At 35.6% G+C, this 13,606-nt stretch overlaps 1 protein-coding gene across 7 annotated transcripts in view; it reads right to left on the bottom strand.

Moving 5' to 3' along the window:
* LOC126976512 (uncharacterized) overlaps positions 1-13,606 on the bottom strand; it is a 176,551-nt gene that overhangs the window by 38,247 nt on the left and 124,698 nt on the right. Inside the window, exon 1 of one of the 7 annotated variants that reach the window (XM_050824882.1) lies at positions 531-743. The exons of the other annotated variants lie outside the window; for them this stretch is intronic. The gene's annotated coding sequence lies outside the window, so the exon portion shown is untranslated. Of the gene's footprint in view, positions 1-530; positions 744-13,606 lie in introns of those variants that run through there. 7 annotated transcript variants of the gene reach the window in all.

Here is a 13,606-nt window from a genome sequence, read left to right as displayed (position 1 = left end):
CTTGAATTATTTGTAAAGTCCAGAGAAGGTTTAAAAGGTGAATAAATAGGAAAATGCTCGACATTCAATAAAAACAACAAATTTGTTTTTCCTTTGATGTGTCCATACATAATTTCTATGAGAGAATTTATTGACGCACGGTTTGACAGTTCTGCTGTGAAACAATTTCATTACGACAGCAGGTTGCATATTTTACGAAGTAATTTTTGATGTTATGATATATTATTGACAAATTCATATAAAAACATTATTTTATTTATTATATACAGAACAACGTCTGTCGGGTCAGCTAGTTGGAAATAAAAATAACAATGGGTCCCAAATCACAATAAAAACTATTCTATCTCTCAACTTGGACTAAACTTCACTCCATGAAATAATCCCCATTAAAATCCGTTCATTTATATATATTAAGACTAACAACGAACTTATAACAACAACCTTATTGATTTACATAATAATTTAGAAAATTAAAATTTATGCCATGTTAAAAACATAGAAATAAATATATATAGGTATATATGATTTACCTGAAAACTGTCGTAATGAAATAATATCCGAAAACTAAAACCAAACACAATCACAAACACTATTAAAATCCAATAGCTTCGAGTGTTCGGTTCGTGGTACGAGTGAATGACGTCAGCATGCACTTACGATTAACGAACGTTATCAATTAAATGTACGGACTGTTGATTACAATAGTGAAACGTCTGACGACGGAGACGTGGTACAAGCGACTGTATCGTGTGGTAAAGTAACTGGTAATCATTAAACTAACCGACACGCGAGCCCGCCACTCTTTATAATGTTTGAAAGCGCTAAGCCTCCAATGACGCGAACTTGGAAGTCGATCTTTCTGAGAAACTGCGTCAGTATTGGAGGAAAATGCGTTCGAAACGCATAAGATATTTGTAGTGTGGAGATGATATAAAATTGGATGACCCATATTTGTTTTCTTAAGGAAAACTATTTATTTTTAACTTCGTGTGAACTTTTAAAAATAGCTAATGTTGGGGAAAGCGGTCTTGACAGATCGGTCGTGATTGTCAAGAAGTTTCAATAGGGGCAGATGTAATGCGGCTCTCAATTTCTTGCCATCTCTCCCTGTTAGAGGTCATTTGAGTGCACTAATTTATTTTATGACAGTAAGGGACGAGACGAGCAGGACGTTTAACTAACGGTAATTGATACGCCCTGCCCATTAAAATGCGGTCCCGCTCAGGTCTCTTCAAAAAAGCCAAAATTTGCAGCGGCACTACAATTGCGCTCGTCACCTTGAGACATAAGATGTTAAGTCTCAATTGCCCAGTAATTTCACTAGTTACGAAGCCCTTCAGACCGAAACACTATAATGCTTACACATAACTGCTTCATGACAGAAATAGGCGCCGTTCACCACCACGGATACCAACCTATAATCTAGCCGGCATTCAGTGCACACGAGCCTCCCACAGCAGACTTGACCTGATCGGTCCATCGCATAGGTGACCTTCCACGCGGTCTAATGCCTTCCACTTTACCCTGACCGATAAGGCGTTGGATGGACTGCCTCGTGTCCAAAGAAGGCGAGAATGCGGGACTGCATTATGGCAGATAAACGCTGTCTGATATGTAGTTCCTGGAGTAAAAAACTGTTGGTACGAAATTCGGTCCACGATACACGAGCACGTTCTCCAGCACCACATTTTCAGAGTGTGTAACTTCTTCTTTTCAACCTCTCCCAATATGCGCATTAGAGTTAAAAATTAAATTTAATAAAATGGAATGTAATGTGAAAAATTTTTTTCTATTTGTATGGGTTTCACGCAAACGAAGTCGCGGTTCCAAGTTCATAACAAATATAATTCAAAAATCAAGGAATCAAAATTTACTGAAGACTAGACTGATTTATTACTTAACTAAATCAGATTTAACTGCATTGGCGCGAATTGTAGAACTGGTTTTTAGCAGACACTTCCTGGTAGACATCTTTTTAAAGTAAATACAGTAAAGTAAAATGTATTTCGATACGGTCAAGTTTCCAAAACCGCAAAGCTAAGTTGATTTTACTGCGAATTATCGATAACCGGTTACAGGAAAAATATGTGAATCATATGGGACATTTTTATGGGACTATATTATAGATTATATAACATTAAATATTTAACGTTTGTATTTTTATAAGGAAAACTAAATTGTAATATTCTTTGTTTTTTGAGTAGGTACCTATCGTACGCAGTAATATTGCACAAGATTTTGTAACTGTTTTCTACGAACCGCTAAAAAAAACATTTCGTGTTGTATTGTCGCTAATTTCGTTTTCTAATATTACAAAATGGCCACCATGCAATTAAAAAAAACTCATAAAATAATTTAAAAAGAGATATCTATACACATATATATATATCTTGTATCATGGTATGGAATCCCTTCGTGTGTCCGGTTTAATTTATCACACGCCAACTTAATCATACTTGTCGGGTTTTAGTACAACGACAACCTTGTGTGTACTTGACATAGGATTCACAAAGAACGATAGTATTTTTATTGCTTCTATAAAACTATTGCATAACTTCATCCATTGATACATAATACAGAATTACAGACAAGTCATTCCGTCTTTAAGGGGCTAACAATCTACACCAGTCGCGTATACGTGACAATACGGAATCGCCGCGAGATCGCCACTGCTCGCTACGGAATCGCTTTGTGACCGCCACAACTCGCTAAGGAACCACTTTGTGACCGCCACAACTCGCTACGGAATCGCATGTGAGCGCCACAACTCGCTATGAAATCGCTTTGTGAGCGCCACAACTCGCTATGAAATCGCTTTGTGACCGCCACAACTCGCTACGGAATCGCATGTGAGCGCCACAACTCGCTATGAAATCGCTTTGTGACCGCCACAACTCGCTACGGAAGCGCATGTGAGCGCCACAACTCGCTATGAAATCGCATGTGACCGCCACAACTCGCTATGAAATCGCTTTGTGACCGCCACAACTCGCTACGGAATCGCATGTGAGCGCCACAACTCGCTACGGAATCGCATGTGAGCGCCACAACTCGCTATGAAATCGCTTTGTGACAGCCACAACTCGCTACAGAACCGCTTTGTGACCGCCACAACTCGCTACGAAATCGCTTTGTAACCGCCGCATCTCGCTATGGAATCGCTTTGTGACCGACACAACTCGCTACAGAACCGCTTTGTGACCGCCACAACTCGCTGCGGAATCGCTTTGTGATCGCCTACGATTTGCTATTGAAGGTTTCTGGCGTTAGCGCACTCCGAGGACGGCACGTGTGTAGCGGCAGACGCGCGAAGATACGTTGACGTTTTGCTGGTTTTACTCGCAATCAGCCACTCGTGTACCCGCCATAACATCGCTGTGAGGAGGCATGTTCTACGAGATGTTCGTGGCCCGACGATTTAATCGCTCGCACGTGGAGGTGGCACTTTAATATTAAGGTGTTGGGCGCGACTTGATTGGGGTTGTGTATCATTACGCTAATACTGTCACTGTCTTCATGATCCTCGCCTTATCGCGTTACACCAGGTCGAATTTCCATATCAAGTGGTGTCCGAGGATTTTAATATCCATTCCGACATTTTTCATCCAGGTAATATATATGTGGGATTCCACTAGGGACTACCAACCTTTTAACTAAAAATAAAGACACTTGATCGCAACATACTCATCAGACTTACACATAACACGACCGAACTATCTGAGCCTTGATTAAAATATTTTATTTATTTTAGCTAGCTATATTTAAGATTTAATCTTACTGCCTATTGGTTCAGCAAACAGACCCCTCAGTTAGGCAAGTGATCAACGACCAAGTTGGTGCAACTTAAACACCGCAGTTATGTGTTCGTTGAGTTATCTTGGAATTATTCCTTCCTTACTGAGAATTTCAGTAGAGTGCTACTTCTGTTTGTGTTTTCATTTTAATCCTCAAACTTCGCTACATTATTATTGTATCTTTTTTGTGACAGTAAGGGACGAGACGAGCAGGTCGTTCAGCTGATGGTAATTGATACGCCCTGCCCATAACAATACAGTGCGGCACGGGATTCTAGAAAAACCCAATAATTCTGAGCGGCATAAGTCTCATTTGCCCAGTAATTTCACTAGCTACGGCGCCATTGAGGCCGAAACACAGTAATGCTTCACGGCAGAAATAGGCGACGTTGTATACTATATATATATATATATATATACAATTGTATGTACCTACTGTGCTGGTTAAATTGCCGTTTTGTACACAATTGCCACGGGCAGATAACTCCGCTTTACATAAGGTGGGTCATCTACACCTGCATCTGCTTCACGTCTTCCCAAAAATCATATTTGAACTGTTTCCTTTCCTAATAAATCCTTGTTTTTCAATATCATGCGATACAATGATGATAAAGGAAATAATAGTTAATCTAGTTATAAATTATTTATCGCGACATTGCATTGTTTTGGCGTTTTGAACGATTATAATCCGATGATAATAACAGTTGGTTGCCCCTGAAGTCTTACATAGTTTAAATAGCTAATTGGTTTATTGATAGAAAGCGTAAATTAACTTTTGAATCGATGAAAGTCGATTGACGAATCAAACAGAGTATTAATGAGACAATCTGTGAAATTGAGATTAACGGCAAATTGACGAGCATTTGTTACGTTTGGGTATTACGTCATCTAGATTATAGTAATTCATTTGTTGTTTAAATATGTATATTATTGCATTATGCCTTGCATCCCCCATAGAACACGCTATGCCTAGTTTGGGGCAAGATTGTGTAGAAATGTGACAATATTATGTACTACAATTTATTTTTTTATTTATTTATTAAGATACCACATCATATACAATACAATTTTCTATTTTTGTACATCTTATAGTGCAATTTGTTATTTATAAAATATATGAAAGTTATAGTGAACATAAAAATTTCAAAAAATACTACCTAATTACTTGTAAATAAATAAAACTAATACTATGGCTAAAACAAAATAAACAAAAGAAGAGATAAAAGTACAAATAATTAATTTAACCTATTAATCGAAATAAAAGAGAAAATAATGCAAAAAACTACTAATTTGACTAAATATGCAGATTCAGTACCAGCTATTAAGTGCTTACAAATGGTTTCTTTAAACCTGACAAGCCCACTACCGAATATAATATCAAGCTCTGAATAAGTATCGTTTAAGTTATTGTATATACGAAGAATTCGAGCGAGAGGCGCCTCAACTGAATTAATGATCCGAATTTGAAAATTCTGTTACCCAGTATAACACTAGAAATAAGGGATTGCTTGTAACTAAATCTAGTAGGCTTCATAAGATACATAATAGCTTTAAGGGTAAATGTATACACTTCTATAATAAAGTCCCAGCCACTCTTCAGGAATTATCTATAAATAAATTTAAATGTTATGTAACAAAATGGCTCTGTCGTAAATCCTATTACTCCACAGCTGAATATCTAAATGATCGGACAGCCTGGGGCTAGTTTTGTGATTATTTTATAGCGATAGAAATTACTGTACAATATTGTATATTTTTATTGAAAAGAGCGCAAAAAAAGAATGCTGGGTGAGTTTCTTGCGCCGCTTCTTCTCTCTCAGAGCGCCATTTGTTTCCGAAGCGGTAGTAGTATCTAGTATATTAGAAATGACATCAAAAAGAATTCTAAAGGAATCAATTTTGAAAAAATAAATGCTTTTTATGCCTTTTTTTATGGAATAGCAGGACAAACGAGCGTACGGGTCACCTGGTGTTAAGTGATCACCGCCGCCCACATTCTCTTGCAACACCAGAGGAATCACCAGAGGAATCACAAGAGCGTTGCCGGCCTTTAAGGAAGGTGTACGCGCTTTTTTTGAAGGTACCCATGTCGTATCGTCCCGGAAACACCGCACAAGGAAGCTCATTCCACAGCTTTGTAGTACGTGAAAGAAAGCTCCTTGAAAACCGCACTGTGGAGGACCGCCACACATCCAGATGGTGGGGATGATATCCCAACTTGTGGCGTGTCGTGCTATGGTGGAATCCGGCGGCAGGAATCAGGTTGAACAGCTCTTACGTTTATGTGTAGGTAAAATCTTATTTGCGACTAGAGTTAAAAGCGGTTAACAAAACAAAAACATATTATAGAGGTCGACAAATACATAAGAAAAATAGTAATAAACCCATTAGCGTCATTCGGAAAATATTTGGCTTTATTTAATGTTACTAAATTGAAATTGAGAGCGACAATATACTTTCAGCTATTTTAAACATTAGCTGAGATATGGCGCTCTCTAAACTTCATGGACACTCACGATACTAAAAACTTAAACTACCTAATCCCCAGAGACGGCATTTCCAAATAGTAAATAGTACACAAAAAATTGGCAGGAAATAATATATCAGACTCATAGTGCAGAATTGTTTTGTTAAATAAATTCCAATGTTAATAAATTGACATTCATAATGTTAATACGAGGAATAAACATAAACTTGTTATGCCTACTACTCGGTTGGGTCGAGTTAGTAAGTCTTTTGTTGGGCGATGTATATGCTTCTACAATATGATCCCAGAAAATGTACAAAACAAATGTTTTACGAAATTTAAAAGAATTGTAAAAGAACGTTTGTGTGGGAGAGGTTATTATAGCATAAACGATTTTCGATTTAAAGTTATAAATTATTTATCGCGACATTGCATTGTTTTGGCGTTTTGAACGATTATAATCCGATGATAATAACAGTTGGTTGCCCCTGAAGTCTTACATAGTTTAAATAGCTAATTGGTTTATTGATAGAAAGCGTAAATTAACTTTTGAATCGATGAAAGTCGATTGACGAATCAAACAGAGTATTAATGAGACAATCTGTGAAATTGAGATTAACGGCAAATTGACGAGCATTTGTTACGTTTGGGTATTACGTCATCTAGATTATAGTAATTCATTTGTTGTTTAAATATGTATATTATTGCATTATGCCTTGCATCCCCCATAGAACACGCTATGCCTAGTTTGGGGCAAGATTGTGTAGAAATGTGACAATATTATGTACTACAATTTATTTTTTTATTTATTTATTAAGATACCACATCATATACAATACAATTTTCTATTTTTGTACATCTTATAGTGCAATTTGTTATTTATAAAATATATGAAAGTTATAGTGAACATAAAAATTTCAAAAAATACTACCTAATTACTTGTAAATAAATAAAACTAATACTATGGCTAAAACAAAATAAACAAAAGAAGAGATAAAAGTACAAATAATTAATTTAACCTATTAATCGAAATAAAAGAGAAAATAATGCAAAAAACTACTAATTTGACTAAATATGCAGATTCAGTACCAGCTATTAAGTGCTTACAAATGGTTTCTTTAAACCTGACAAGCCCACTACCGAATATAATATCAAGCTCTGAATAAGTATCGTTTAAGTTATTGTATATACGAAGAATTCGAGCGAGAGGCGCCTCAACTGAATTAATGATCCGAATTTGAAAATTCTGTTACCCAGTATAACACTAGAAATAAGGGATTGCTTGTAACTAAATCTAGTAGGCTTCATAAGATACATAATAGCTTTAAGGGTAAATGTATACACTTCTATAATAAAGTCCCAGCCACTCTTCAGGAATTATCTATAAATAAATTTAAATGTTATGTAACAAAATGGCTCTGTCGTAAATCCTATTACTCCACAGCTGAATATCTAAATGATCGGACAGCCTGGGGCTAGTTTTGTGATTATTTTATAGCGATAGAAATTACTGTACAATATTGTATATTTTTATTGAAAAGAGCGCAAAAAAAGAATGCTGGGTGAGTTTCTTGCGCCGCTTCTTCTCTCTCAGAGCGCCATTTGTTTCCGAAGCGGTAGTAGTATCTAGTATATTAGAAATGACATCAAAAAGAATTCTAAAGGAATCAATTTTGAAAAAATAAATGCTTTTTATGCCTTTTTTTATGGAATAGCAGGACAAACGAGCGTACGGGTCACCTGGTGTTAAGTGATCACCGCCGCCCACATTCTCTTGCAACACCAGAGGAATCACCAGAGGAATCACAAGAGCGTTGCCGGCCTTTAAGGAAGGTGTACGCGCTTTTTTTGAAGGTACCCATGTCGTATCGTCCCGGAAACACCGCACAAGGAAGCTCATTCCACAGCTTTGTAGTACGTGAAAGAAAGCTCCTTGAAAACCGCACTGTGGAGGACCGCCACACATCCAGATGGTGGGGATGATATCCCAACTTGTGGCGTGTCGTGCTATGGTGGAATCCGGCGGCAGGAATCAGGTTGAACAGCTCTTACGTTTATGTGTAGGTAAAATCTTATTTGCGACTAGAGTTAAAAGCGGTTAACAAAACAAAAACATATTATAGAGGTCGACAAATACATAAGAAAAATAGTAATAAACCCATTAGCGTCATTCGGAAAATATTTGGCTTTATTTAATGTTACTAAATTGAAATTGAGAGCGACAATATACTTTCAGCTATTTTAAACATTAGCTGAGATATGGCGCTCTCTAAACTTCATGGACACTCACGATACTAAAAACTTAAACTACCTAATCCCCAGAGACGGCATTTCCAAATAGTAAATAGTACACAAAAAATTGGCAGGAAATAATATATCAGACTCATAGTGCAGAATTGTTTTGTTAAATAAATTCCAATGTTAATAAATTGACATTCATAATGTTAATACGAGGAATAAACATAAACTTGTTATGCCTACTACTCGGTTGGGTCGAGTTAGTAAGTCTTTTGTTGGGCGATGTATATGCTTCTACAATATGATCCCAGAAAATGTACAAAACAAATGTTTTACGAAATTTAAAAGAATTGTAAAAGAACGTTTGTGTGGGAGAGGTTATTATAGCATAAACGATTTTCTTAATGACACCACGGACTGGGAATAAAGCGAACACCCGCAGGCTCTTTAATTATAAATGTTTATTGTTATATGTACGATATTACATTGTTATCCATATTTTATATTAAAAAAAAGCCCGCTGAGTTTCTTGCGCCCATTCTTCTCAGGTCTGAGGCAGTCTCTTTTGAATGGGTGGTAGTTTTTGACGTTCAATATGTGATTTTAAATCCTATTTTGAATAAAAATATTTGAATTTGAATGAGCTACAACGACTTGTCATTAAAGGACTTTATAAGACAACACTAGTTGACGACTAGAACTCGTTCTTCGGCGCGGCTAAAATGATTGCTATCTCTTACAACATCATGTGCGAAAGTGATACACGCTGTAAAGATCAGTAAGAAGCTAGTGCGCTCAGGCAACTGAGACTAAATGAATTATTTATAACGAAAACGAGCGTACAACTTGGGTACATTCAAAAAAAGTGCGTGCAACTATGTAACAAAGCCAATATTTTCAAAATTATTGGGTGGAAAACAGTTTATATGCTTACAACCCTGGTTATTTACTACTAATCTGTATAAATAAACCTACACAAAAAAGTACAAGCTATAAGAATAACTTTTCTGAGAGAAGCACAAAAAAAATGCGTCCCGCCATGCCAAAAAACTTGTTTAACTTTAAAGAAATGTGGTAGTTCAAAAAGGCAGTGTTAACTATAACCAACAGCAAGCATTAGCAACCTACAAATAAGACTTACGGATATGTGTAACAGGATTAAGTAGTTTTCATAGCTCGAAATGCTATACTTTCACCACAAAACTTGTCTAAAAACACTATGTTTGCGTGTTTTCTGCTTACTCTTCGCCTTAATCAATCAGGGCAGTAATCGTCGCACTACGTATGTATGAAAGAATGACCGACTAGTACGACATTAACCAATCAGCTGATGCTTGATGCGTATGCCGTCTCCTTTGTGTTAATACTCGAAGCATACAGGTCAACAACACCTGAATGTATCGCGACATAATTTTAGTTAACTATTTTTGTATTTTGCGTTTTAGATTATTATTAGAAATAGTACAGCTTTAACTTGTTTGACTTTATCAATACAGGTGATTTTTTCAAGTGGGCGAGGACGGCCAAATTCCGTACTATGAGGAATAGCGAAAAGTACTCAAAGGAGTCACGGGCCCGAATTTGATAGAGACTAAAATTGCATTATTGCAATTTTGAAAAATCAATATATAGTCAGGAAAAAAGAAAAAAAAGCACATCTTTATTATTACGCCATTTGATAGTGTCACCTAGAAATATATTCCTTTATTTATACTTTAATTAAACGGCGTGAGTTAATTACAATATTAAAGTAAGTAATTGATAGCAAACATACAACATTACGAACAAATAATAGTAAATAAATACAAAATTTACTGTTATTAAATAATAAATAAACATCCAAAATCCGTTCATCCAACACTCTCAAATAAGTTATGGATTAACTCTAACACTATTCAACCAATCACTATAAAAATATTCATGTCTATTTAATTTATTGTGCAAAATTCGGTTTAGTTATGCACTTTGTTCTAGCAATCTCCCAAATCAAAGACACAGGGTATATTTTAACCCCAAAAAAACTTAATCTTCCCGAAGGAGCACGGTACAAATTTAATATAGGCAGAAACTAGTAATTTTTAATTTATGGAATATATTAGCATACTCCCCTCTCAAAGGCTTGCAGCGCATATCTTGACCTCAGGCACTCTTTGTACTCAAGTGGCCTTACCTTATGGAAAGAAATCCATGAAACAGCCTCAAATCCCAACAACTCCTAAGTCGCGTGTGTTCGGGAAAATAAGAAAAAAAAAACAATTACAAAACTTTTCTTTCTATCCTGTCTTATTCTTCCTTTTCAAAAACTAATAAAAATATATTATATTTCCATCCAAATTATCTTCCCTTCTATGTATAGTATATACTACTAATGTATCTCCTCCCGTCCCACAAATCAATATAAGATCCTGTTTTTTTTTATCCGAGAGGCAAACAGGCAGGTAAGTGTATTCCGAGATTTTTCTATATTAACACTTGTTTTAAAAATAAAAATATCTTAATAGACTATCTCTAAACTATCCATAAAGCTCTATCTTTATTTTATACAATTTTAATTCAACGCCGAAAATACTCCTCCGTCTCCACGTCTCTATTATGCTATGTGGACATTGCCGCTTAAATATCACATTAGTAAAAATTATTTCCTATGCATAAATAAAGATTTAAATAATACACTTTTTAAAGGATTATAACGCGTGGGAAATTTACTAAAGAAAATTTTGCCGAAAACCATCTGTCTACAGCAAATACCACCTCCGAGGCATTAAATGGCGCTAAACTTCATAATGACAACTATGACAAATACTATCTTTTTTTCTTTTTTTTTGGGATTTTATGACCTGGTAACTAAGACCTTTAAGTCAAACAAATACTATCTTAACACGTTTCATATGCAGACCTCTGAAAATGAGATTTGAAACGTCGGATTTATTCTTATATTATATTCGTCGTAACTTTTACGCAAAATCTAATGTAAGAACAGTTACAATTACGCGTATAATTAATCGCGTTTTAATCCTTAAAAGAGTGTTTTATTTAAATGTTTAATGCTCACGTTAATCAAAGATAATACTAAATAGAGATTATTTGTATTGGATGTGACTTACTCATTAGGTATACCTTGATCAATAGTATTTAATATCTTGATTTTATTATTGGATTTTTATGTTTTATGCGATCCTGGAGGTCTATTACCAAAATCGAAAGCCGAAGTTTCGGTCCGAAACTAAAGAACGACGAACTTCGAATTAAATCCTATTACCAAAGTACTTCGGATCCGAATAATGCGGATGGATTTCGTTTCGGAACCATAGACATAACCATAAGAAATAAATGTCAAGTGAATTTGGGAATAAGATAAACGAAAGACAAAATGTCTAATCCCGAACTTCGTATCGATTTTCGGATCCGAAAGACTTTCGTAATAGGGAAATGTACGATCCGTCAACCGAAACTTCGTATTTCGATTTTGGTAATAGGGCTCCTGGTGTGACCGGGCCAGCCACTTGTACTCGATTATCAGTAACGGTAGATTCCCTTATTTATATAATAATTAATAATATTATTGCTCATAATACAAACTGTTTATCTATTACACTTATATCTGAAGTGTTGGCTATAAATAGATCCATACGATGATCAAATCAAAGCTAATAATGACACGACCACTCAGCTTGTTCGATTCCGACGGCAATTAAGTACCTAACGTTTGCTTATAGTCTATACCTAGATATGTATGCAGGGGCGTGCATTGGTTTTCTAGTAAGGTAGGCACTGTGCATCTAATTAGTCGTAGTTGAGCTTTGGAAAATGCAAACTTGCAAAAAACAAACAAATGCAACTTACCATAGGTATCTAGTATCTAGGAAGGAAAAAATTTATGAGTCCGTGTTTAGTAGAAATATGGTTATAAAATAACAGAACCAAATTAAATGAAATCAACTTTAACACTAGTGCTATAGTTAGTTCGATTTATAATGAGATAGGCACTGCCTAATTACCTATACGATATGCACGCCCCTGTATGTATGTATATCATGTATTCTGGTAGGAATAGGTGAAGGTATTCATGGAAAGACGGACTATTCTCCGCAACTCAACGTCTACTGCGCCTATTTTGCGTGGTAGGGAGGGTTTGCTAATCTTGCCATGCCAACTTCTCAAGGAAGTTACTCAAACCTCTGTCATATCACCCACGACCTCGGGGAGAGTCCTCGGTGACCCCAGGTGAGTGATTGGTCCAGATTGTAATGTATGTTCTGTTAATTAACTCTTCAAAAATCATAATCAAACAATACAAAATAAAATAAACACAAATTGTTGGTTCAACTCAACTCATTATGTGAGCAAAAAATAATAGCTGATTATCAACTTAAAGATAATAATAAAACATTAATTAATGGCATATTAAATTGTGACGATTCTTGCCACGTTTCTTTGAAAATAGAAACGTGGCAAGAAACTTTATCAGAATTCTTTATAACGCTCTTTAAAAAAATATCAATAACAAATTTATAGATACTATGTCGTATAGTTACTATAAGTCATATAGTTATAGATCTAGTAACTTCCTTTTCTTGTAAAAAAGAGTTGGATTTTAAGATATATTTTCAAACACATCGAACTACTTTTCCCACGGACCTTACATAACAGTGTAGCACCAAAACAAATCGATTAACGTGTAAATACATAGCCCCACGCACAGACTTACACTACTACAGGCCGATAGGCGGCCATTATGAGAATTGCCATTGTCAGTGACAGATCAGTTTGCGTCTCAATAAAATATTTTAAAAATGTCGTGTGTTGTGAAAAAGTGTAAAAACGATACTATATAAGAATTTGTGGCCATATATGATTATTTAAGGGAGGGATTATTTAAAATTATGTAACTAGTATCCCCCGTAACCGCACACACACTAACATAACGGTGCTTCACTTGTTAATATCACGGCGCGGAGTCCTTTTTTTACGCGTCCGTGCTTTTACCATATCTGTCAATGACTTTCCATATATAATATAACGTCACTGATATCTGCCAACATTTTTTTTATAGAAATTTACATGAAGCACCCCATGTTGTTATTTACACTAAAATAAAATTTTTGTT

This window comes from Leptidea sinapis, chromosome 41 (assembly GCF_905404315.1).
Source record: "Leptidea sinapis chromosome 41, ilLepSina1.1, whole genome shotgun sequence".
In the NCBI taxonomy this organism is placed as follows: domain Eukaryota; kingdom Metazoa; phylum Arthropoda; class Insecta; order Lepidoptera; family Pieridae; genus Leptidea; species Leptidea sinapis.
This window is presented reverse-complemented; position numbering and strand designations above follow the sequence as displayed.